The sequence below is a fragment of the Bombus affinis genome, chromosome 13 (genome assembly GCF_024516045.1).
Source record: "Bombus affinis isolate iyBomAffi1 chromosome 13, iyBomAffi1.2, whole genome shotgun sequence".
Lineage (NCBI taxonomy): Eukaryota > Metazoa > Arthropoda > Insecta > Hymenoptera > Apidae > Bombus > Bombus affinis.
The window spans coordinates 3,463,070-3,487,969 of record NC_066356.1 but is presented as its reverse complement, the minus strand read 5'-3'; the positions used below and the strand labels follow the sequence as shown (position 1 = coordinate 3,487,969).

Here is a 24,900-nt window from a genome sequence, read left to right as displayed (position 1 = left end):
AGTACGACCTTTATTAAAAGGTATATATTTCTTTTTATTTATTGTATCATCATTGGTAATTTGTAACATTTGTAAAAATTGTATATCCGAGCAACAACGGTGTATTCGTTCATAGATTGACAAAAATAATTTTCTGAAACTTTCTCAACTCCTACAATATTCAACGAGATTATATAATATTTTGAAAATGACAAGAAGGTGGCACGACGCAGTATATATTTTGAAAAATATTTCCATGCTCGTGGTGCGGTTGATTCGCGGCGGGTAAAAAAGCAGAAAAAGGAGAGAGGAAGAGAAAAAGAGAAAAAAGGTTAAAAAACAACGCCGAAAGGGAGAAATATTTCGACGGTCTTTTTGGTATCGCGAAAAACACCGGCATTCACGGTGAAATCCAGCCGTATTAATGAACGTATCACGCCGGCCGCGTACAGGTGTGATCATTAATTCTGTTAAACGGCGATAAATGACGAGGACGTTAAGTGACGTTGACCCTGTTTTAATAATTGTCACGTGCATCGTATATCGACCGAATCTGTCCGTATTACGTTACGAGAGAATAAAATGGGTAAAGTCAGGTGTTTTGCACGATGGCCAATTTATGGATAATTTCGATGGAATAACTATTTTAAGTGTGCTTCAATGATCAATTAGCGACAATAATAATCTCGTTAAAGGCCGAAAGTGACTGGACAAAAAAACAGCTGCAATCGCAATGACTACTTCTCTCGATAAAACCACAATTGAACGAAAGATAGAAAATCATATTGCGACAAAAGATTATCATTCATATGTTACGGTAAATATATTGATTTATTAAATGTGTACGCTTCTTACTGATGCAATATTGCATTCGTAGATAACGAATATAAGCATTGCGTAACTCAAATATGGTTCTAATACAAAATTAAGAAAATGATCGGTAAACGACTACAATATTTACCTATCTATTTCTTAGGTGAATGGCAAGTTTGTTGAATTATTTCTATAGCGAAAATAATATCGTCGAATATTGGAAAACAATAACCGTGCAATCTCGCGATCAATGCGACAAAAGAATTTTTTTGGAAGCTGTCCGAATAATAGGTTTATCGATGCGTAAATCTCATCATCCCACTCCAATGATTTTATTTTCTACCAAATCAATCGAATTATTTCTGTTCAATCGGTATATACACACGTATATATACATATATCCATACGTTACGTTTTGCCATTTCCACGAACAGATCTGTGACTCTAATCGATTAACTCTACTTTTCGTAAACTTCTCAATTTCATTAAGCTTGTACACAATTAATATTTAATTCTCAAAAAGTACAAGAAAAAAGAAAACAGATTACTTACTTCCATAAGTTTATTTATCGTAGGTTGTTGACACAAATAATAAGAAATTCAAGAGTTTGTAATGCTGTAATGCGATATGGCTACGATTGAGCGAAAATATATTCTTATTCCTATCAAATATCTTTGCTTCTAATGTTTATATGATTTTTCGTTTCATAAAGTTGTACCAGTCTATCGCCAATTAAATTTATCATTAGCAATGCCTGCCAAACGCTGTCACATTCAACTTAAAAGGAGTTCAAGCTGCTTGATCGTATTAATAGATTCCCGTGCATTCAACTTGAAACAGCTGACTTAACGCATTAAACGTTGTGTCTCGGTTTAACCAACTTTGCGGAACATTCGATAATAATCGGTAAATTTCTCTCGCGGCAGGCTGAAAGTTCGTATCAACCATTATATTTCGTAATATACCAACTAGAAAGATGTTTTCACTATGTGAATGCATGCTGTAACTGCATACTATAGCCTTTCTGTAATCCCCTGTAATTTAGTAGCTCCACTTCCATATATCTACATATATATCTCTTAAACTGCAGAGAAAGGTAGAGTATAATGAAGAATCAAACTCTTTGATGAAACGTCTTTTTACGATGAACGTGGATGTGAATGTGAGAGGTGAACAGACTGATTAGTGATTAAGTTATCACGATCGTTTCTCCTTTTACCGTTTCTTCTCGTCGCATGGCGTAAACCGTAAACATACATACACGCGCTTCGATCAAAATCCACATTGCAGTGTGATATCAATCTACAAACATTTTTGTCGAACCAACGGACGACGTCGACTGCTAAGACAACAAAGTATGCGCCATTTACTTACAAAATCTTACTTAATTCGAAAAAATCGAAGCTTGTACGGTTTGGAAATGCACACTGTTGTCAAAACTAAAAATTTTAAACGTGAATACTACGGTCGAATGATATTTGATTCAAGTTCGACATGTAAATATGAACCAAGAACGAAACACCCAATACGCGTCAAGTCGGTATAATAACGCGACAAAAACACGTAAGTACCATTTTGGTCCGCTTCAGAGAGACGCGGCGCCGCGTATCTGTATGCCAGTGACGGGGATGACTAGTACTGTACTGTACGTTATGGGGCCGCTGATACTCCGTCTATAATTCATCGGTGTTCGAATGCCAATCACCATTCACGCACAAATCACTTAATAGAAGACCGAGCTCCGTTCGTTCGCAGATGTTGACAGCGACCGCAAATCGTATAAAGAGTCATAATGCGAAAGCAAATTTTGACAACTAATTCTTCGCATCATAGTTTTTTTTTTCGAGGTTTTGTTACTTAATTCGAGGCCATATGTTCCATGTTATTTGTAGACGGTATTCGATCAATTAAAAATGTAATCTGTTTGTTGAAAAGGTGAAACGCAGTGAAACGAAGATAGAAAAGCTACTTCTCCGCCGATTTCGATAATTTGGTAATATGTCATAAAGCTCAACATTTTGAACAACTTTTTCTGCACATGTCACTATTGATTGGCCATAGTTTCCGAAATAATCGCAAAGAATTATCGATACCATTACAGTGAATTCTGTTTATATATGGTGACACAAGACATATGGAACCCCTTTCAGAAACAGACTGTATACCTAAAAACAATGAAAACAGTTCATATAAATATAAGGAATTTTCTTTGTGATTTCGTGTTATCTGATCACATTTACAGAAGATGCTCAAAATGGCCAACTTATATTTCGAGGTAAGCCTTTATCTACACTCTGGATGATTCCTGGTATTTACTGAATTTGTTGGAAAACTTGTTCTATTCTGAACCTTAGTATTTCAACATTTTCAATAGGTGTTTCGTACACAATAGATTCGTCATATCTCATAAACGAAGACAGAGCATATATTTATATAAATTCTTTATATTTATTTATATGAAACGAAAGATTGACCAACAACCAATTTTAAGAAAAATTTGTCCCAAACCTGGAAAAAATCTCATTTTATTTATTGCCACATTGCAAAAAACAATGTGCAGTGAGCCCGCTAACACGGACTTCATGTCGTACGCATCATAAAACTGTGACACATTTAGACAATTACAGGTAGAATTCAAACCGATAGTTATATGTACTGAAAAAGGTTGTTCAAGGTGTTGATTTCCGTAATATATCACAATAACGGTTTCACCGTTGAAGAAGGATCGTGTGCACATTGCGAATTCCGGACAACTTCTCGCTACATAAATCTAAAGAAATTAAAATTAAAACTGTTTTCGTTCCGCGCAATTATTTTGCGCGTTAGATTGTATGCGACATTCTACGCGCTCCTCCGCACAGAAAAACGCTCGTATCTTTTCCTGGCAAGTTTTTGTATTGTTCACCCTCGAATTACAGTTTTCACTGTCGTAATATAAACCGCACGCCAGGAATCACACAGATCCTGTAACAATACTTTCTTATTAATTACGATAACAATTATTTATCCTGCGTTATTATGATCCATAAAGAATGACAATGTTAATTACTCTTGACTGCGCTACGCAGTTAACTCATTCAAAGCTAACCGGTGGCATAGTGCGTAAAACACTATCTCATATATATCGTATTGGCGCGACTATTATGTAATGCTCTCCGTTAACAGTGCTTAATAGCCAAAAAAAAGTAGGAATTTTTTCTTTTTACGACGAATTTCCGTTTTTAATGGAGTCGATACGAAGAATGAGGTTGCAACAAAAGTTATGTACAATACTATATACAAATTTATATGTATTTTGTTTCTAGATTCGAATGTCATAAAATTAAAACAGCAAGGATAGGGACGTCAAGTCGATGTAACTTTCGACCATCGATAAGTACTGATTACCGATTATTTTATTGTTTGTTTATTTTATTTAAAGTCGGTTGGAAGACCAAATTTAATTTTGTATTGGAAAACGTTACTACAATTACAAGGATGATCTACAGGCAGAATACAGCTACAGTCACTGCACTTATTTGGCTCATTTTAATTGTAAGATAAGAGTGTATCAGTTTAGTATGTCCAATCTTAAGTCTCGTGAGAATAACTTGTTCTTTCCTATTACAAAGAAGTGCTGGACTTTTATCAAGTATTTTTGTTACGCACTCTATGTATATTGGATGGAGGTGCATTCTTCCTATAATCGTTTTTAATGTTTTTTATCCTATATTTAAAGAAAGTTTAGAAATCTCTGGAAGGATAACAACTGTTGTACATTTTTCTGAACTTTATTATTGAAACATTAGGACAGCGATTGTTGGAAGTATTTAAATAAGTTGACGAAGTTGCAATTATGACATCTTTAGATTCTAACTATAAGTCATAAGTTTCCTCAATAATATCTTGTACTAGTGGATCATTTATATTGTTATCAAAGAGAATGAGTTTCGAGTTAGCATAAATTACAATTAAAAATCTTTTTTGAATATCATATTTGATATAGTTTGTGACTTCTTTAATAACATAAAATATACAAGACCGTTTTGAATACTGTTTTGATAGATTGAACTGACTATATCAAATAGGTGTAATTGCAACCCATTGAATTTTCGAATCTGGCACATATAATTTAGTGTAGCATCAAAATTAATTAGTTTAATGATCGAGGTACTTGGTTGAGTTATGAGAATTGACTTATTTTCAGTATTAGGATCGATACAAATTAAAATATTTGGAACGTGAAGGATTCGTGAACATATTTTGTAATGCCGTTTTTTGAGAAGTGGAGGCATTTTGATTTTGAGATCATTTAGCACTTTTTGGGCTCTAATCCTTGAAGGTTGCGGATAAAAGTGTTTTTCGCAAGAAGAGTGTTTCTGTTTTACTAGAAAAGATGATTTGGTATATGCTATCGTGTTGCTTCGTAGATATTGTTACAAAATTGAGAGCTAGTATCATTTGACGGAACTCGAGAGTGAAAATTTTCTTTGCTTAAAAGATTACAGATTTGTGATTAAAGCAAAAAGCACCAGTGATTACCCGTCCTCCAATATTATTTATAGGCTATAGTATACTTAATATCCATTTTTTTACATAATAGTAAATCAGTGAATCATAGTGCAATTTTGGGCGTATTAGAGCTTTCGAAGCGATGGAGAGGACAGTGTAATCAGCCCTTCTTCAATTCCTTCCTGTAAATATTTTTGATTAATATAACTAATCTTTTAGCTAGTACAGCTGATTTAAACTTTTTAATATGAGAGAAACAAGTTACTTCTGACTCAAAGATCAAACCTAAGACTCTAAATTCTTGGCTTTGCTTTAGTTCTTCATTGTCTAAGAAGAGCTTAATTTTGCCTTGATTGCCGACAGTTCGCAAATGGCTAAAAATTAGGAAGGTAGATTTTGTCTTGGAAAAAAAGAATCTAATGCTTCAGAAAATTTTTGGAGATTATCAAGAGCTTTCTGCATCGATGGTTGAGAAGTTTCTGAGGGATCTTCTAATTAATAATAACGTAATATCATAAGTAAATATTGTCATTTTTAGCGGTTTTGGTATTATAGTTATTACTTCATTAATAATGATCAGAAATAATGTTGTGCTCAAAACCCACCCTCATAATATATTATTTAAAAATATTATATTATTTAAGACGAGCTCTAATAAATCTTTAATGTAAAACGTTGTTGATACAGTTGAATATATTACTTGTAATTTTTTAGTTAAAAAAATGTCTGATAATCATATCTTTCCATATTGTATGCTTTTTCGAGATATGTAAGCATACAACATGATCGTCTTTATTTTCTCGAGAAACCATTGTGTACATTAGATCCATTTCTTATGGAGCATATTTTCAATACTTCTGTCTCAATTTCTTTTAATTGTTTTCTTCTTAAATTGTTTGATTGTGTCGGTTTTACATAATAAGCATATCTTGATTTGCGATTGTATCGTTGATTTTATCGATGCTAGAGAGGTTATTGGAGTTTTCAGTACTGTCAAATCTTGTCCGTTTGATAGACTTTGGTTTATTTCTAGTAGTATCAGTTTCAAGGAGTGTATCTGTATTTTCAGTAGCTTGATTTGATCGAATGTTGTGGCCTATATGTTATTGATTTTGTAGATTTAAAATGGTTGTATGTACTTACAGTTTCTTCTGATGCAATACCTAATAAGTTGATGTTATCGCTCTCCGTATTCGTATAGTTTCTTGCTAAATGTCCCTTTTATTTGCATAACAAACATTTGAATACTTTAAAGGATGAGTAAATTCAATAAACGGCATTTTCGTGTTCCATTTTGATTATCTCAGGTAGTTTGTGAACCTGCTCCGGATAAATGTAAATATATCTATGAAAACTGAGAATGTGTGAAGAATTTTTCTCAATCATGTTTGCTCTTAGGAATATTATAAAGGAGCCTTGTGCATATTCAAATTGCAATAATGTTTCTAGTAGTATATGTGGATATCGTTAGATAGACATTGGACAGTATGATTATCTTGTACTTGTTTAATAACTGTCGAACTTGAAGACTCAATCTATTTATTTCGATGATAGCGTAGTTGTTGGTCATTTGTTTAGCTATTCCTTTACCAGCAATAAGAACGTAAATTTTTTTATTGGAGATCCTTGAAATAAAACGTACATTTCTTGGATTTGTAATTTTCCTGATTGCAAATGCATAATTTTTTATTTGAATTCTGCCTTTGGCTTCGATAGCTGTAGCTTTATCTTTTTTGCTAAACAGCCACCTTCAACGACGTTCTTGTAACCGACGATTGACTGTAGGAGATTGAATGGAAACGGTGCCTATAGGTAAATGACTTCCGTAGTCAGAGGCCATTTCACAATTTTCCTGTACCGAGGTGCAATTTATCTAGTGAATGTATTATTTTCAGCCACTCACTGATCACTAATCACTAGTATTTTAAATTCACAAACCGTATATTACTATGGAATCACTTCGACAATTAACCGAATGCACAGAACTTGTGGAAAAAAGAGAGTATTACTATTTAGTTAGTATTATTATTTAATAGAATAAAGTATTATTCCATTAAAATCTATGAAATTCTGTTTACGATCAGTATGCACAAATCTGTGTTATATTAATCTGCGCTATAATTTATCCTTGTTGTTGATATCACTAGTGAGCAATTTGATTTAACTAAAGTCATGACGAATTATTTAATCAAACATAATGAATACTGGGTAATAGGATGGGAAGGTAATATGAAGGAAGATGGCTACAGATAACAAGGACAACTTGAGACGAGGCGACGAGCGACGAAAGAAAGACATAATCCGGATTACGCTTTCGTTTCGAGGATGGTAGATTCTTAATTATCGGATTTGAAAGTATATGAGTATGTATGTATATATGCCAGTTGAGTCTGACGGAACTGGGACTCAATTAAAAATTACATGGTCCTGGATTAGAATTTCAATAAAGTTTCAAATTACTGTTCAGCCACCCAGATACAGAAACGATTATATGTACGTACTATGTATACGTATATATATAGCAAATATCGTAAAGAAGAAAGAAAAGTAACATGACCGAAAGAAAAGTCAATTTTTCAAGAAATTGATCTCAAGTAGAAAATGTATCAATTAAATTAATCAACCATTTAACAGTGAAAAATCTATTTTCCTTTACGATTTAGCTGAAAAGTTTTGAATTTCGGGGGTCTAATAAAATATCGTTTACGCGCTTTGTTTAATATTAAGGAAATGATTAAAATATATATTACTCTCTATGTATTATATAATCGTAATTTTATATAATCGTATTATTACCCATCATTCGTAAGACTCGCGTAAGGACTTAATGGCTAATATGTACATTAATTTTCTCCGGTTAAAAGTACTCGAAACTTTCAGACTACAAATTCAGATATATTCCCTAGTCTGCCATAACAAGAAAACTAACAACGAATCAACCATTTTTCCAACCATTCCATTCGTTTTAAGCGATGTTCAACGTGGTTATTGAAAGAATTAATGGTTTGCATAGTTAATGTGATTAAGAACGAGTCGTAAATTATCAAAACGAACAAACAGTATTGTATAACAAATTATTCCTGATTTTACACATGTGCGCAGATTGTACAAAGTAAATATCCGTGATTTCATTAGTCATGATAAAGAGAAAAAGCAGAATTTTTACGCTTTTAGATTTTTTCATCTTTTTCAATTTTCAAGAACAATGAACATATATGTGTATACGTGTATGCACAGTAAAGAGCATAACTGAAACATTGTTAAGAAATTTTGTATGAATCGTTATTTATCGTTTACTTTTTATAAACACTTACATAGATCTGTCCAACTTGGATAAAAGGATAATTGATTTCTCTCCTAAAATAATAGATATATTATTAAGGATATAAGGACGACCGATAATATTATCACCGCAAGACGAACGAAGAATTGTGTGTCTTATCACATCTGATAATGTTTCATGTATCAGTATAGCTGCAAAATTATTGAAACAACAGGAATACGGATAAACAAGTGGACAGTTCGAAGAATTTTTATAATGAAAAAGCTGATTTTAAAACTATTGAAAGAAAGAAGAAGTCAATGTTGTCGAAGAAAAATATCAAACTTCATTTGTCATTTGCCAAAAAATATCAAAATTGGACAATTGCTGATTGGGAACGTGTAATTTGATCGCACGAAACAAAAGTTAACAGAATTTTCTCCGACAGAATCTCGTGGTACTAAATTCGCAGAGGCGAATCTCTCAAACCACGATATGTGAAGCAAACGGCAAAATATGAAGGTGGTTCCATTATATTCTGAGACAGCTTTATAGCTTTTGGCGTTGATTCACATTACATCGAATTAGTGGTATTATGAACCAATACACATACAAAGATAGTTTGCAGCAGTGCCGTTTACATGCTGTTGAGAATATGCCAATTGCTGAACAATGTGTAATATTCCAACATGATCGAGATTCGAAGCATACAACCACAAGCGTACAAGAGTGGCTTAAAGACGCAAAAATTTTTGGCGTTGGAATGTTCCGCTCCAAGCCCCAATCTCAACCCAATTGAGAATCTATGGTGATTATTGAAGAGGCGTCTGCGAATACGATGTACCGTCGACGTCAATTACAAAATTAGAAAACAGAATTCAGAAACACTGGAAAAAATATCTTCAGAATATCATGAAACAATAGAGCATTCTAAGACGAATTAATTAATGTAGTATCGTGGGCAAAAGGCCCAAGATATCGGCCGAACCGTATACAAAGTGGCGAGAGCCGTGGCGCCGTCGAGTACATCAATGTGTTGTCGGTCCTTTCAAGTGGACAGTTTTGTGGAAAGAGCCTGCGTGACCCTGGCCACGGGGTTTCGGGACACGTGTTCGATGGGACGAGAAAAGACAAAGAGACGCTAAGGGTAGAGTTAGTTGAGACGCCAGCGAGAACGAATGCAAGAGGCGTGCAGTATGAGTGGAGAAGCGAGTGCGTGCGAGTGCAGATGCCGAAGACGAGAGTTGTAGAGTTGCTAGCGTTGTAGAGAGATCGAGTTGTTAGTTATAGAGTTATAGAGAGTGATTTGAGCGGAATAAGACTTTTGTGTTTTAGTTCAAGTTGAACATTTATTGTTCTCTGTCCAATTAATCTTTGTTATTTTTATTTATCTTAATAAATAGTATTAGGAGAATTTTACAAACCTAAATTATCCTAATCCTATCCTTTTTCCGATACTACATTAATATATTAATGTTGTTCTAAAAGCGAAAGGATTATGGACAGGATATCGAGAATATATTTGAAATGTTGCATCATTAAAAAGGTAGTGTAAAATCGAACCATTAATTTTTTTACAAATTAAAAAAAGCAGATTATTATGTCAAAAAAACGTTTACATTTACCGTAAAAATGACATTGTACATATCTTTTCTTTCATTTTTGTTCCTAGTTCCGCCTGGGCAGGCGACCTAAACGGACGTGCGAAACAGTGCTCCAGTAAAAGTGCGACAAGAGGGAAGAGAAAGGGACAAAGTAAATGCCCATCTACAAAACGTGGAATCATGCAGATTCCACCAATAAAAATAGTTAATTCAGGTGAAACATATTTCATAAATAGAGCTACAGACTTTACATATGTAGAGAAAAAAGACGATATTATGGAAACAACCCAATCCGACGGGGAGGAAAACATACCAATACACCAGGAAGAAAGCTGGACGGTGGCAACCTCCAGCAAAAAACGGAAGGTAACCCCACTCGCAAGCGCGAGGAAAATTGATACATTTGAAAAAAAACAATGGCTACAAGATATCAAGCTGCATAATCCATTCAGCGCACTGCCAGAAGAGGCAGCAACGGACCCAACGGAAAGTCCGACAAACCGCATTCTCAAACCACCACCGATATACATAGATGCGAAAATAATCGATCCCCTCATCGAACTCCTAAACAACACTGCAGGGAAAGACAACTATGTTATCAAACAGATAAAAATAGACCAGGTGAAAGTGCAAACCAACACCCCAGAAATATTCAGAAAAATTACAAGATCACTAAAGGAAAAAAACGCAGCATATCACACTTTTCAACTCAAAACTGACAAAAGCTACAAAGCAGTAATCAGGGGACTACGCCCAAAAACAAATACCGGAAAAATAAGTGAAGAACTGGCAAAAATCGGACACCACGTAAGGACAATAAATAACATCAACAAATACGATACCAAACAACCATTACCGCTATTCCTAGTTGAACTAGAACCTAGAAACAACAACAAAGAAATATACGATATAGAAAAATTACTAAACACAATAGTAAAAGTGGAGCCACCTAGACATAAAAAAGAAATCTCACAATGCATAAGGTGCCAACAATACGGACACACTAAAAACTATTGCAATAGAACCCCGGCATGCGTTAAATGCGCAAAAAATCATCTTACGATACACTGCCCATCAACGGGAAAAATAGAGGAGGTTAAATGCTACAACTGCAACGGAAAACACCCAACCAGTTATAAAGGTTGCGAAGCTAGGAAACAATTACAACGCAAACTGTTCCCGCCCCTACGAAGCAGGACAATCACCAACACACAAGCCCAACAGGACAGCACAAAACCCGAAATAATACCAAATACAGAGCAAGCAACAAACACCAAACCCATCAGCACCAACACCATTGGTAGTCGAAGCTACGCGCAAGTAACCAGCCAATCGACACACTCAGACAACCAATACCACAACAATAGTAACAACGACACTACAGAAATCAAAGAACTGCTCAAACAATCCATAAAGAACACCGAAATGCTAACCAGAATGATAAGCGAACAAAACGCAGTACTCAGACAGCAAACCCAACAAATCACAGTAATGCTACAACTAATTACAAACGTGCTAAGCAAAAAATAAAAACGGACACTCTAAAAATAGCAGCCTGGAACTCAAACGGCCTACAACAACGGGCCCTCGAAATTAAAACATTCATATACAATAACAATATAGACATACTACTTGTCTCAGAAACACACTTCACTACAAAAACCTACATGAAAATACCATACTACACCATATATGATACCAAACACCCCTCAGGAAAAGCGCACGGAGGGACAGCAGTGATAGTCAGAAACGATATCAAACATTGTCTACACAGCCAAGTTAACAAAGAATATTTACAAGCAACCACTGTTACAGTTCAAACTAGCAACAACTACTTCCAGTTGTCAGCAGTATATGTGCCTCCGCGACACAAAATAACATCACAAATGTGGGAAGAATACTTCCAGGACCTAGGGGACAAGTACATCGCAGCGGGAGACTACAACTCAAAGCACACGCTATGGGGATCAAGAAACACTACACCTCGAGGCAGAACACTGGAAAAATACATTAGAAATAATAACCTCAATATATTATCCACAGGAACACCTACATATTGGCCGACTGACCTGAACAAAAAACCAGATCTTCTGGACTTTGCAGTTACAAGGGGACTAAACACAAATAAACTAAAAATGACAACCAACCTCAAGTTCAGCTCCGATCATACACCCATAATAATTGAATACAGAAACAAACCAATACACTATAGCAAACCAGAAACACTATGGAATAAAACCACCAAATGGCAAACTTTCCAAGAAATAATAGAAAGCAAAATAAACTGCAACATCCCGTTGAAAACTCTTGAACACATAGAACAGGCAGTAGCAACATTGACAGCAACTATTCAAGAAGCAGCAAGGACAACCTACGCAACTACAAGGACTACACCCGAATCAACCAGCAGACAAACAATAACAATCCCGCAAGAAATACTCGACAAAATTAGAGAAAAAAGAAAAGCGAAAGCAGAATGGCAAAAACACGGAACTCGAGAAAACAAAAAACACCTAAACAAACTTGCAAAGGAAATGAAAAACAAAATAAAGGAGCACAACCATAACGAATTCGCAAAGTTCATAGGGACACTCTCCACACAAGAGAACACCAACTATTCACTATGGAAAGCCACGAAAAAAATAAGGAAGCCAATAATACCCGTCCCAGCAATCAGAAAAGCAGATAACACATGGGCAAGAAGCAACGAAGAACAAGCTGAAGAATTCTCCAACCACCTTTGCAACACATTCACACCACACATTATGAACAACAGCAACCTCAAAAGTCATACGGAGGAGGATCCACAAACCACTTTGGCCACAACCGACAAGGAATACACCATACCTAAAACAACAGCACAAGAAGTTAGAAACATAATTGATAAAACAAAAAACAACAAAGCACCAGGAATCGACCTGATCAATGGTAAAATCTTGAAAAACCTTCCGCCAAAAGCAATAAGACTAATGACAATAATATTCAATGCAATTCTAAGAATTCAATACTTCCCCAAACCATGGAAATTGGCACAGATCAAAATGTTACATAAACCAGGCAAAGACCCGCATCAAACTGCATCTTACAGACCAATATCACTGCTTCCAGTATTTTCCAAAATACTGGAAAAAATAATATATTGCCGGATAAAAACAATAATAGAGACAAAAAAACTAATACCGGATCACCTATTTGGTTTCAGAAACAAACACTCCACGATAGAGAAAATGCACAGGCTTATAAACGAAATAATAGTAGCACTAGAAAACAAGGAATACTGCACAGCCCTCTTTATAGACATAGAGAAAGCATTCGATAAAATTAACCATGAAAGTCTACTACAAACAATTAGGAAACAATTCCCGGAGCAAATACACGAATTAATAAAATCCTACCTAAGCAGCAGAAACTTCGTAATAAAAATCAAGGACACATATTCTCAAGTTAAAGACATCAAGGCCGGGGTACCACAAGGAAGCGTCCTAGGCCCAATACTATACACATTATACACGGCGAACATACCAACAACTACCAGCAGCACAGTATTGACATTCGCGGACGACACAGCTATACTAGTCAGGCATACTAACCCAGAAACGGCAGTCAAAATACTACAAGAACATATCATAAAAATAGAAAATTGGCTACAAGAAAAACAAATAAAAGCAAACCCCAATAAATGCAACCATATCACATTCACGCTACGAAAAAAGGTACCACCAAACATCCTATTGAACGGCACGCATATAACACAAACAAAGCATGTCAAATACCTAGGACTCCACTTAGATACACAACTCACATGGAAACTACATATCAAATCAATAGTAGAAAAAATGCAGAAAACAAGGAGACAAATGCATTGGCTAACAAGCCGAAAATCCAAATTATGCATAGAAAATAAATTAAAAATATATAAAACCATCGTAAAACCAATCTGGACGTACGGAATACGATTATGGGGGACGGCAGCAATGAGCCATATAATCAAAATAGAGGTAATACAGGCTAAAATCCTTAGAACAATAGTAAACGGACCTTGGTACGTCAGAAACGAAGACATACGGAAAATACAAATCAAACTACAAATACAATAAAAATACAAATCAAGAATAGCAACACACCCAAACCGGCTAGCTGCGGAAACGTACAAAACCATAAACATGGACAGAAGACTAAAATGGAAGCACCCAGCAGACCTTATAAAGGACATAACCTAGCATACACGAGGATGGTACCCCGCTGGGGGTAGCCACCAACATGCTAATTTAACTGTTAAAACATTCCACCAAATGTCCAAATTGGACAAATTGTGAATTTCAATAAATAAAAAAAAATTTTTTGTTCTTACTTATAAGAATAAAAAAATTACGTATACAGAAACTGCAATTATTGGTTCAGTTATACTCTTTACTGTATATCTTTTGTGGGAACGAAAAGCACTTTATTTTTTCTTAGAACGATAATTCATTGAAGTTTAAAGATAACGTTTCTGTTCACAGTTCAAGTTCTAAATTTTGCTTCAATGTGCCGTCGGTCCTTCAAGTGAATAGTTTCGTAGAAAAGGCCTACGTGACCCTGGTCACGGGCTTTCGCGGAACACATGCTTGGTAGGGCTAAGAAAAGACAAAGGGATGCTAGCCCATGGGGTATTAGTTTAGTTAGAAGTCGTACAGTGGGAGTTGAGAAGCGAGAGTGAGCGAGTGCAGAAGCCGGAGAGTGTGAATCGGCAAGTTGAGAGCCGAGTATGCTAACAAGACGTATCACAATATTGTAATCAGTTCGTTGTTTTGAATATCATTTGTTAAACCAAAACATCATTACTTGTCCTTTCTCTAAGACCCATTTTAGTTACTACATATATAACAATAAAAGATGATAAATAGATACCAAGCGGATTTTAGAATGCGTCACATATACATGTGTGATGCAGAGATAGTGGAAAGCAACTAATGTCACACATATGTGACGCGTTAAATAGCTACATAGTTAAATACCTACATTTGCCAACTACGCAACGTTACGGTAAAAAAGTTAATAATGCACCATGCAAATGAAACAGGAATAAAAACGAAAAATGCACGGTGAAAGCGAACAACAGAATTTGTTGCATATTACGTACTGTCTTTAAAATGCTTGAATTTAAAAGTTTGAATGGGAAATTATTGTACCGTGAATATTGTATCAGGGTAAAATTCGTCTTCCATTTCCCATGCATTTTAAATAAACTTTTTCTCTCTTTTCTCTCTGCCTCTATTGGATTAAAAAACTTTTTTAACATTCATTTAATCAAACCGAGCGAAATATTTTCCAAAGTTACAGGGATATCGAATTAACGTTTAATTATTTTAACGGGCAATTTGCAATTTCTATAATACAATGCAATTCGAGTTGATGATACATTTATGTGTAATTTTCTATGTTTGCGATACAATTACTATACAGCCACTTGCAATATGGAATACAATTGTCACGACATAAATGTGCTCGATACCAATTACTTAACAAACAAACTGAATCCTTCATTTCATTTCTTTTTCTCGGCAGTATCTTTGCCGAACGAAACATTTATTTGAGAAAACAAATAATGTTACAAATACGAAAGATTTCGAACATGCTTGCTGTTAATAGCAACGAAGAATTTCGACAATTTCGAACAAAATATGCGTTATAGATAGTAAACGATGAACAAAATAGTAAAAGAAAAGAAACAAAAAACTTTAATTTTTCAATGCACTTACTTAACATGACAAACTTACAAACTCCCCAGGTACTTCACACGATCCTAATAACAATGAACTTCCGTTCTTGTGAAGCGCGGCAAAGTAGAAGTAATGAATCCAAGAAGGCTTCTTAAGCTAGTTGAATGTTTATCCTAGTCAACTAAATATTTAATAATACTACGAGCAAGCTTTTAACCCGTAGGTACACACCGAGCATGGGTCATGAATCTGCTGATTTATAACATTATACTATATGACTAAACTAATTTTCAAATGACTGGAAAAAATGGCATGACTTCGCACGTAGTATAATTGTATGATGCAAATTATTCGTTATTTTATTTTTTAAATTCATGGAAATAAAAATGGGAAACTCTTCTTCTCGAAAAAATTTGAAAGAGAATCTTTTCGTTTCGTTTTGTTCTTCTGAAAGAAGTGCATACTTTGGGAAAGAGACAAGATTTTCAAAAATAGGATAAGAAAAATTAAAACTGATCATGTGGAATCGAGTAAAAGCCATAAGGTCAAGTCGTAATATATACATAGTAGCTACTTGTACAACGTAATGTAATAAAATGTGTTAGGAGGTTGACTATGCCGGCAAAGCACTCCGTGCGTTGAGAATCGAAATAAGTTGAACTTGTTGAGTAACTGTTTGATTGTTCATTCTGAGATGAACAAAGAACTAATGGAAATGACACATAAGAGACAATATTACTTTCCACAAAGAATTTCCTACTTTCTCAAAAGATTTATGAAAATAGATCAGAAGACATCAACACGATTAAAATTGATTTTAAATCGCGATTGACTTTATATCGATTTGTTGAATGTGTTGTTGAATAATTCTAATCTTCTTACAAATGATAAAAAAAAATATTTTATTACCTTCGGATTTTTCGTAAAATTACACCCTACACAATCTAACGATAGAACCAATTCGATGGAATGGTATCCAAGTATCGAAATACTTGAACAAGGTGCTCCTTCTTCCAGTTAAACAGTTTCTGTTTCAACGACCGGAGAAGTAGAATCGGCCGTTCCTCTTGAACAGGTAGATAACGCTGAAAACCAGTAGGCGAAGGTTGGCCGACAATTTTTTGGAGAGTCGGTCCGGTCCCGCAGCTCGTGAAAGGTGTAAAGATAACGGGTCGTTCGAAATGACATACGCGACGCGTACGTCTTATGGGTCACCATCGTCCCACGTAAGAACTCGCTGCGATAGTTAGAAGCTGACGGGTGGCGTTCGTCCGCGCGGCCGCCGACTCAATGTACCAGAGGAAATCGCTGACTTATGGCTTGAAGTCGTAGCTTTTTTCATAAACCCCCAGTCAACCCCCAACCTCGCGTCTCTTTTACATTGTACCCAGATTTCAGCGATTAATTTTGCCCCATTGTGTCGTGGCGCATCTCTTGCCACCGCCAACCTGTCCACCCACCGCTCTCCTTGCTCTATATCTCTCCCTTTCTTGATCGCTCTTTCCACCTAGAATCCCTCTCTCTTCGTTTTCCGCACTGCTACGTGGTAGCAAGCATTTTCAACCGCGGACCAACCCTCACCGACACATCCTCTCGACTCTTCCCACTGCCGCTGCGATCTACAGCCTATGCCTACTTGCTCTCTACAGCTGCACAGTCCGCATTGTCATTGGCAAACAAATCTCAATGGTAGTATTAAAAGTATCCGCTCTAATGGAACCTAGTATCCGTTCTACAAAAATTCTCGTTCCATCTGTATGTGATTCCCTTTCCACCATCTCTCCTTCTGTCTGTCTCTGTCTGTCTGTCTGTCTGTCTGTCTGTCTGTCTGTCTGTCTATTTGTCTGTCTGTCTGTCTGTCTGTCTGTCTGTCTGTCTGTCTGTCTGTCTGTCTGTCTGTCTCTCTCTCTCTCTCTCTCTCTCTCTCTCTCTCCTCTCTCTCTCTCTCTCTATCTATCTATCTATCTATCTATCTATCTATCTATCTATCTATCTATCTATCTATCTATCTGTCTATCTATCTATCTATCTATTTATCTATCTATCTATCTATCTCTCTCTCCACCTTTTGTTTCGTACGCTAACCGTTTCTTCCTCTGCAGCACACAGTGCTCTGCAGAGATCGTGCGCGTGTCCGTCTGTGAGTGCGTGTTACAGAGAGTGGGGGGCACGTGCACGCGACCTGAGTCGAACGCATGCGAAAATTTCTGCTAACGTCGGGATAATTACTCACTGATAGTCGCGTGGTAATTGTCTGCTGTAATCTATGGTTAAACGTAAGTGGTGGAGTAGCGGATAGTACGTGGGCGTCGATAGACAGCTCGATCTCGAAGGACTCTGTGATTATTACGTCGCCGTTGACTGTTTCGCTTCCAAGCTGCCGTCAGACTCCAGAGAAATCGATTTTCTAAGGAATCGCGTGTTGCGGAAGATTAGCGATTGCGACATGTACGACGCACGTTTCCAACGAGTTCTCCATCTGCGTGTATTCTTTATCTCTTTATTACCTTTGTTTTCACATTAATCGCGTCGCTTCTTATTGTAAGTTTTATTAATACAATTATATATGTTGCGGTACAATCGAATTTCAATGAGTTGTTAAGAACTGTATCCCGTTGGATGAATATCTTTCTTTTCTCTAAAATTGTCCACACTTATTTTATATAAAGCGTAGAATGAAATCTCTTTCCTCGTCTTAAAAACTCTTAGCTGGTGCTTCCACCGTAAATTAAGATAAATTACGTAAATGATTTACATTTTTTATCTACTTTCCATATACATATGTATATAAATACATAAACATATGCAGTCTAATAACTACACAGTTTCATGTTTAAATAACATTGTGCTAGAATTTAGAATGACTATCATCAATTCAAATAGCTTGGATATTAATCGACGCTTTAGTACCCGTAATATATCTGACGCACAAGTGTAAAGACTCTTTGATTATGGCGACTTATTGCTCGCGGGTGTAATGGCAGTTGTCCGTAACCATTGTTTCCCACCCCCTTCTCCCGAAATGTCGACCCATTGTTTAGATTTTTACGCGAGAATCGAGGCGATCTCAATATGGGGAAATGCTTGACGTGGTTTGAATGCACGAAGGAAAGCATTCTTAGCTCTTCTACCCCTGCCTTGTGCCGTTGCTTGTCGTAAGAAAACAGAGAACAATAATCCCTGTTTCTTTCTTTTCTACGTTTTACGAGCGAATAAGTATGAATCTTTTGAAACTAAAACGCGGTTTTTCTTTCGACGAATTCGCTACAACTCCACTCAAACATTATTCACTTCGTTGGATCTGTGATAAGAATTGTGTTAATATCTTTGACATCCCGTTTTCCGTACTCTTTATATTATGCCACATGATAAGAAGAGAAGCATCCAATGTTCTGGCGGCTTATAGTTTTCACCGAGAAAAGTAAAAACTGCTTAATTTGCAAGCTTTGAAAGCAATCTTTTCGGTGTAAAAGTTACCATTGTGCTTATGAAAACCTGAAATATGAAATTGAGTAAGCATCCAGAATTGAATTATTAGAAATACGTCAAACTGCCGGATGACGCTTATTCATTAACGATAACCTATGTTGATCGATTATTTTGCATTCGTGCCAAACGGTGAACGGTATCATAAGCTCGTTTAATCTTCCAATTTATACTTCCATATAAGTATTTTATTATATAAATATTATATAACATAGTATATATAATAAGTATTATACTACATAATTCTTATACTTTGAAGTTAGTACTTTATCTTTTATCGTTTTGTATATATGCATACGCTTTTAGCATTTTGCAGTTGTATTCGTTTCAACTTTGGATTTCAAAACTTCAACATCACCTTCCTTCGTTCTCACTTCTTCCCTTTTTCATAGAAGACACACAATATACACGGGTAAGAATCATTTCATAAAAGTCCCTAAGAACAGAACGGACAACAGGAAGTAAAACTTACTCGGGGTCGATTATCGAAGTCTCCGGGAAGCGAGTAAATCCCGAATGGGTCGTTCAACGACAGCCATAGTGGAACCGATAAATAATGTAATTGCGCTTCTGTCTTCTTGCTCTTTCGTATATGCGGCTAGGTACAATATCCATCCACGGGAATACAGGCGCAACCTTCCCATAAAACGTCAGGATCTCACCAAGATTGAGATCGTAAGATAGCTGACAGTTCTACCGAACTGATGCGATGCACACGACTTCAGATTGATATCACGTTCGCAATGTTTCTGTATAAACATAAATACCGTAGATATGTTTTGCCACATTAAAATTTATCTGACAATTTCTAAACATCGCGTTGTTACTTTCATTTTAAACACTTTATTTATTATTGACTAAAATCAATTTATTAGTCACGAAATCCGTTATAATATTATAATAAAATCGTTCGATTTCGAATGCACTAACCAAGAATTTTCTACAATTGCGAAAGTGCAATAAGTGCCAAAAATGTCACGTAAAATAAAAAGCAGGAGGCTCGAACGAAAAGAAAAAAATTAAGGTAACAAAAAAAACAAGAGAATTTATTTCTTGTATTCTGAATTTACACTGACTGCGATTTTGTTCTGAGCTCCAGCCGTGACTTTCCAAGACTTCCGAATTCTGTTACCCAGTATCTATTTGTTTCGTCACTTTGCATAGACAAACGTAATATATCCTCTTGTAAACGGGCAATACTCTCTTGCTGTTTTTGAATGCTATCCAATATTGTTCGCAACGTTGGATCCGTTGAGGTAGAAGTTTGAGATTCGTTTGTCTTAGACATCTTCCTGCTTTCGGGCGAAGATGAGTCTTGGCTACTGAAGCTAGATTTTCTTTCACGGTAACGTACGAAGGAATCCAGTTTACCTTCCTTTGTCACTTCACTCGGTTCGTGATAGTTACTTCGTTGTTGCGGATGACCGTAGTCCCAAATAATTCTATCTTCCGTAGATGATGAATGTCTTTTGGTTTCCGAACAAACACTTTTCACTATCCTGGCAGTAATCGCAAGTAAAGTGCAATAAAAAATGGAAAATTCGTTAATACAGAAATTATCATGTTCAAAACTTAACTTGTCTTCAATATTTTTTAAACATTTCGAGTTTTAAAGTTATTGTGTTTTTCATATTTTTCCTCCATGATCCTCAATCGTAATTCCAGATATAAAACAAAATACTATAAACCACAAGTACCTATATCCACGATTTAGCGTCTACGTGAAATAACTTATTCATTCGTATTGTATTAAAAAACATGAAAGTAATAACAATAATTATGAATATCGTGTTTGTCTTTAATTTTTTCTCAAAGACGTTACTCTTTAACATTCCAAGAGAATCGAAACGCTTGGACAACATTTTTCACGAGAAACTACGGAACATTTCCAGAAACGATGATAAAGGAACTCAATTAAGCGAATCCAAGTTCCTCAACAAAAGTAGTCCGGTAGCGGTTTGAGTCGTCGAATTAAAAAGGAGTCTAAAGGATAAAACATTCCGCGACAGAAAATCCGAGAGAGTTCGATCGCAGAGAAACGGAGAGGAAAAGAAAAAAGAAAAGAAGAGAATGACGTAGATATTGGTATTGATTCGATCGGCTCTCTATTGTTCGTTCGTAGTTTTCAGGCCGTTCTCTCAGGGTTGATCAGACGACAATGGGCTTGTTAATTAAACAGGACAGTCCTTCTTACGCGTTACCTGAAACCCTCAGACTTCATGGGTGTCCTTTAACTCACCGCGACACAGACAGAAAGCTCTTATGCAAACCGCAGAGTCCGAGCTGCTCCGAGTCGGAAGAAGCTTATTATGGTCATTTGCCTTCCCATTTAAGTGGGGGTACTGAAAATTGTCGTCAACCCTAAAACGACGATGTTGGTACTCGGCAATGACAAGCCAACTACCCCGTCGTACAATGTACCATCGAGTTTCTAGTAAAACGAATCCGTAAGATTATATATACGAGTTACCGCCAGACACGCCAGGTCTTCGGCGGTTGCTCCCCTTTCCAGATTTTAACTCAATCGTTTACCTACATTATCCAGCACACTAATCGTTGCTTTGCTTGCTATTTAATCTTTAAGGAGCACAAATTTCAAAATGAACAACCAAGTTCTTAACAGAAGTCTTGGAAAAATTATTTAAATTAAATTTGAAATTTTCATTTTAGCGGTAAACTTTACATATATATCACTAGGTTTACGGGACCCCACAATTTGACGGATTTCGAACTTTGAAATGAAATATCTCAAAACCCATAGCACCAATTTTAACCATTTTGCATCGTAAATTAATCATTTCATCTAAAGAATTTATACACAAAATTATTTTTTCCTAGGCTTTCTAATTTTTGAAATCTGTATGTAGTATAGCTATCACTACGGGACCCGTCAAATTGACGGGTAAACGAAAATACGCATTTTTCATTAAAAAATCGATTTATTCAAATTAAGTCTGAATATTAGGCTTCACGTTTAAATAAATTATTAATAAATAAAAAGTCTTTTTTTTAAATTATCACTAAAAATATAACAATAATTTTAAAGGTACAGGGTAATCATATCTATTTTTTCTTTTTTTTATTTATTTATTGAAATTCACAATTTGTCCAATTTGGATATTTGGTGGAATTTTTTTAACAGTAATATTAGCATGTTGGTGGCTACCCCCAGCGGGGTACCATCCTCGTGTTTTTTTTTTTTTTTTTTTTTATTTATTTATTAAAATTCACAATTTGTCCAATTTGGACATTTGGTGGAATTTTTTAACGGTTAAATTAACATGTTGGTGCTTCTTGCCCATGTGTTATCTGCTTTTCTGATTGCTGGGACTGGCATTATTGGCTTCCTTATTTTTTTCGTGGCTTTCCATAGTGAGTAGTTGGTGTTCTCGTGTGTGGAAAGTGTCCCTATGAACTTTGCGCATTCGTTATTGTTGTGCTCCTTTATTTTGTTTTTTATTTCCTTTGAAAGTTTGTTTAAGTGTTTTTTGTTTTCTCGAGTTCTGTATTTTTGCCATTTTGCTTTTGCTTTCCTTTTTTCTCAAATTTTGTCGAGTATTTCTTGCGGGATTGTTATTGCTTGTCTGCTGGTTGATTCGGGTGTAGTGGTTGTCCTTGCTGCTTCTTGAATAGTTGCTGTCAATGTTGCTACTGCCTGTTCTATGTGTTCAGGAGTTTTCAACGGGATGTTGCAGTTTATTTTGCTTTCTATTATTTCTTTGAAAGTTTGCCATTTGGTGGTTTTATTGCATAGTGTTTCTGGTTTGCTATAGTGTATTGGTTTGTTTCTGTATTCAATTATTATGGGTGTATGATCGGAGCTGAGCTCGAGGTTGGGTGTTATTTTTAGTTTATTTGTGTTTAGACCCCTTGTAACTGCAAAGTCCAGAAGATCTGGTTTTTTGTTCAGGTCAGTCGGCCAATGTGTCGGTGTTCCTGTGGATAATATATTGAGGTTATTATTTCTAATGTATTTTTCCAGTATTCTGCCTCGACGTGTAATGTTTCTTGACCCCCATAGCGTGTGCTTTGAGTTGTAGTCTCTCGCTGCGATGTACTTGTGCCCTAGGTCCTGGAAGTATTCTTCCCACATTTGTGATGTTCTTTTGTGTCGCGGAAGCATATATACTGCTTACAACTGGAAGTAGTTGCTGCTAGTTTGAACTGTAACGGTGGTTGCTTGTAAATATTCTTTGTTAAATTGGCTGTGTAGACAATGTTTGATATCGTTTCTGACTATCACTGCTGTCCCTCCGTGCGCTTTTCCTGAGGGGTGTTTGGTATCATATATGGTGTAGTATGGTATTTTCATGTAGCTTTTTGTAGTGAAGTGTGTTTCTGAGACATGTAGTATGTCTATATTGTTACTGTATATGAATGTTTTAATTTCGAGAGCCCGTTGTTGTAGGCCGTTTGAGTTCCAGGCTGCTATTTTTAGAGTGTCCGTTTTTATTTTTTGCTTAGCACGTTTGTAATTAGTTGTAGCATGACTGTGATTTGTTGGGTTTGCTGTCTGAGTACTGCGTTTTGTTCGTTTATCATTCTGGTTAGCATTTCGGTGTTCTTTATGGATTGTTTGAGCAGTTCTTTGATTTCTGCAGTGTCATTGTTACTATTGCTGTGGTATTGGTTGTGTGTATGTGTTGATTGGCTGGTTACTTGAGCACAGCTTAGACCACCAATGGTGTTGGTACTGATAGGTTTGGTGTTTATTGCTTGCTCTGTATTTGGTATTATTTCAGGTTTTGTGCTATCCTGTTGGGCTTGTGTGTTAGTGATTATCCTGCTTCGTAGGGGTTGGAACAGTTTACGTTGTAATTGTTTTCTTACTTCACATCCTTTATAGCTGGCTGGGTGGTTTCCGTTACAGTTGTAGCATTTAACTTTTTCTATTTTTCCGGAATATGGGCAGTGTATAGTTAAGTGATTTTTTGCGCACTTGACGCAAGCTGGGCTTCTGTTGCAATAATTTTTAGTGTGTCCGTATTGTTGACACCGCATGCATTGAGGTATATCTTTTTTGTGTCGTGGTGGTTCCACTGTTACTATTGTGTTTAGTATTTGTTTGATATCATATATTTCCTTGTTGTTGTTTCTGGGTTCCAGTTCTATTAAGAATAGTGGTAATGGTTGCTTTGTGTCGAATCTTGTTATATTGTTTATTGTTCTTGTTTGATGACCAATTTTTGCTAACTCATCGCTTAGTTTATGTATGTTGGTTTTAGGATGCAATCCTCTTATGACAATTTTATAGCTCCTTTCGGTTTTTAGCTGATACGTGTGATAAATAGCATTTTTTTCTTTTAATGCTTTTATAACTTAAGTGAAGAACTAGCAAAAATCGGACCCCAGGTAAGGGCAATTAATAACATGAACAAATACGATACCAAACAACCATTATCGCTATTCCTAGTTGAACTAGAACCTAGAAACAACAATAAAGAAATATACGATATAGAAAAATTACTAAACACAATAGTAAAAGTGGAGCCACCTAGACATAAAAAAGAAATCCCACAATGCATAAGGTGCCAACAATACGGCCACACAAAAAACTATTGC

General features: G+C 35.9%; 1 long non-coding RNA gene across 1 annotated transcript; it reads left to right on the top strand.

Moving 5' to 3' along the window:
* Positions 1-1,805: 1,805 nt before the first annotated feature.
* LOC126923720 (uncharacterized) lies at positions 1,806-9,495 on the top strand. The gene is made up of 4 exons (XR_007713282.1): positions 1,806-2,640; positions 2,729-2,786; positions 2,895-3,068; positions 4,099-9,495. It is a non-coding gene; the product is annotated as an uncharacterized LOC126923720 (long non-coding RNA).
* Positions 9,496-24,900: the final 15,405 nt, after the last annotated feature.